General features: G+C 35.7%; 1 protein-coding gene across 1 annotated transcript in view; it reads left to right on the top strand.

Annotated features, from left to right (window-relative positions):
• The first annotated feature begins 393 nt into the window (after positions 1–393).
• The window catches only part of LOC103521221 (calpain-1 catalytic subunit-like), a 58,007-nt gene continuing 54,862 nt past the window's right edge, over positions 394–3,538 (top strand). Inside the window, exon 1 of the mRNA XM_026831985.1 lies at positions 394–412. The gene's annotated coding sequence lies outside the window, so the exon portion shown is untranslated. The remainder of the gene's footprint in view (positions 413–3,538) is intronic.

The raw sequence follows: 3,538 nt of genomic DNA, 5'->3' as shown, positions 1-3,538 counted from the left end.
GTGATTTTTTTCGCGGATTTCGCGATTATGTTCGCGGATTTGGTGATTTTTTTCGCGGATTTCGCGATTATGTTCGCGGATTTGGTGATTTTTTTCGCGGATTTCGCGATTATGTTCGCGGATTTCGTGATTATGTTCGCGGATTTGGCGATTTTGTTCGCGGATTTGGCGATTATGTTCGCGGATTTGGCGATTTTGTTCGCGGATTTTGCGATTATGTTCGCGGATTTGGCAATTATGTTCGCGGATTCGCGTCCCGAATCGACATTTTGGATATTTGGCAAGCCTACTATAAGACAACATGATCTTCTGGTGCTAACAATTTCTCTCGGATTTTAACTTTATTTTCACCAGTATTATGAACTGTCTTTTTAATATTCAGTATTTATTCATGCCCATTTTATACAATCAGGTAATTATAAGGCTAACATTTAAATCGATTTTATTAATGCGTTCCGATGCTAATGTTATTAATATGGAAATTTCTCCATGCAGACAATATCTACGTAGGACTTGGGTTATGTTTCCATTAGAGATAAGAACAATAATAACCATATTTATAATCAAGAATCTTGATCAATCAATTTTGCCGGAATGAAGTACATATAGGTTTACAAGAATAGAAGAGCACTGTATGATAAGTGGAAGTCCATTGGTTCACAAGATTGGAAATAAACCATAGCTATATCTGACAGTGTATTCGTAAGTGGCTATATTTATGTACGTACCTTCTGTAATAAGTAACAATGAAGAGGTGGTGAAAATATGGGAATATCTGATGGCTCCTGATTTTTAGAGCGCAGTTTATAAAAAATGTCGATTGGGTCGGTCCAACTTAATCGAAACGATTAGGTTGGACTTAAAGCTGTCACAGAAATTTAATAAAAAAAACAAAATCCGCCCCGGGCGGGAATCGAACCCGCGGCCTAGCGCTTACAAGGCAGACGCACTACCAACTAAGCTAACTAGGCTGGCCAGCCCAGTTAGCTCGGATTTTATTCTGAAGGTTCGTTCTCAGATCGTCTGCCTTTTCCCTGTCCTGTCTTCCTTCTCTCTTGGCTTTCGGGAAGAAACGAAAATTATTTTGGCCTTAGCATTTTACTTCCATAAAAACATCACACGACATGGTTGCTGGATCTTAAACAACCGCATGATCAGAAAAGAGTCGAGAAACCTACGAATAAAATAAAAACATACGTCGAATCAACAAGATACATAGTTTTTATTTATATCAATATTGTTTTATGTATAAATACAATAATAACTATTTATTTAGACTTATGTACACTTTTGAACCCAGCAATATGTACCTTTTGATTAGATAAATTCAATACAATAGGTAGTATCTATAACACACATACATATCCATCGTCTCAACATTGTTACATTCAATTGATTGATTGCTAATTTGCTATCTATCTAGGTAAGTATACCTTTTACAAAGTTTTAACGAACAAAAATTGATTCAACCGAGCTGTAAAAAGTGCCTGTATACATATTTCTTTGGAGAGAAAAAATCTGTGTAGACTTGATAGATTTCGATTTCAGTCCGTAGTCAAACAAAGTCCCTAGTACTTACACCTTACTAGAAGAAAGATGAACTTTTTTTTTTTCAAGCACACAAAAATTAATCATAAAATGTTGTTTTGTTTAATGAACGTTTTGAGATTTGAGTTATGTGTGTTGTGACTTATGAGGTCAATCTGATAAAATGAAATGATTGCATGGGTCTTGAACTGAAGTGTCTCATAATATCTATGCACAATAATATGTAAGTACATGGTTACATTTGAAGAATAAACCAATGAGGACTACAATAGAGAATTTACTCACAAGGTTGTTCCAAAGTTGTAGAAAGACGCATTCTAACACACGAAATACCTACATAGATTTTACCAACAGAATAACAAAGTTGAAAATGGACCTTTAATTTTCAGACGGTCTGTAAACTGGGACTTTGTTACTATGAACCCGCGGCCTAGCGCTTACAAGGCAGACGCACTACCAACTAAGCTAACTAGGCTGTCCTATCCAATTAAGAAAGACCAAATCTACAAGCTTTCATCATCACATCCGGGATATTCAAATGAAAACAAATTGATAAAGCTTGTATTACTTATCTCATATCCACATGCATTTAACTTTAAATTTATAATTAACTCTCCAATCGCCCCATTGAAGCCTGGGTGCCTAATGAACCGAAAGGAAAGTCCTGACAAAATGTCTGGTAGGTCTAAATCTAAAGCTTCATCGCCCATCAAATTAATTAACAAGCTTAACATCATCGTTTTCAACATCGAAGTACGAGGGTTCAATAGATCACGTCAACACCAATTTGTACAAGAGAAAAGAATATGGCTGCATAGTTGTTAAACTTTATCTGTTGAGAAACAAGGAACACGGTACCTTATACGTGATCGTGCGTTGTGTTTCAGTGGGATGCAAAATTATCAATTTCAGATCGACCGCCTAAGAAGTAGGAGCTAGGAAATCACAGCTCCACTTGGAGTTTGGATGTTATTTTCAGTCCAGTACGGGATTTTCAAGTTTTCATGATTTGTAGTAGGTACTATAAAGAGATTGCCATGTTGGGTAGATTTTGTCAGACAACTTTGGTTGGTATCATTTTTATCTTTTTGTAACATTCGTTTTGTACATTTTCTGGTGGACGTTGTTATCTTAAAATCTACATCATCATCTGTTTCAATCCTAAGATTGGTTTATAGCTCTCCATTCTACTCTATCAGATGTCTTCCTCTTCATGTCTGCATATGTTTCAGACCCGGAGTATTTCACAATCTACATACATTAAATAAATTTCAATTTTATACCTCTTGTGTATAGGCAAAGCGTACAATAAATTATACGTGCTCGTTTTTCGTTTTTTTTTTTTTTTTTTTTTTTTTTTTTTTAAAAGACCATCTCCGAAACAGGTGATCTTATTTTGCCAACCGTGACCACGTCGGCTCCCTTATACATAGGTTATTAAATTATGGCATATAATATCGATTCCTAGTTTTCTATGTCTTTTCTATTTTACAATGGATATAATTCCTCCATGACTAAAATACCATCTACCCCTTGCATTCCTCTTACTACACATTAATTTATGGCCAACTATACGTATATTTCTTCTAAGCAAAGCTTGTGATAAAGTATGTAACATGTGTTACGAGCATAATACCCGAGAGAGCCGCTCTTGAGTATACATTTCGAGTAATCATTAGCTCTTCCTGTTATTCATGTACAAAGGTTTAATTTATAAAATAACCTCTTAGATTGTACCGAACTGGGGTGTATGATCTTCATTGATCAACACTGGGCCGTTACTTAAAGTATGTGTAATCATGCGTTACAGATCTCGCTATGGTGTGGTCGGTTGACCTCCAACATCCCCACATTTAGCAATTTTGGTATGGATCTTCGATTTTTCATAACTAAACGATCACTACTACCGTAAAACATACCCAAGATCTTAAAGACCTCAGCTATACTCTCTATACAACCTTATATCTAATGGTACAGATGTAAGCTACAG

Source organism: Diaphorina citri, unplaced genomic scaffold, assembly GCF_000475195.1.
Source record: "Diaphorina citri unplaced genomic scaffold, Diaci psyllid genome assembly version 1.1 scaffold73, whole genome shotgun sequence".
Taxonomy (NCBI): domain Eukaryota; kingdom Metazoa; phylum Arthropoda; class Insecta; order Hemiptera; family Psyllidae; genus Diaphorina; species Diaphorina citri.
Note: the sequence above shows the minus strand (reverse complement) of the source record. Positions and strands in the feature narration are given on the sequence as shown.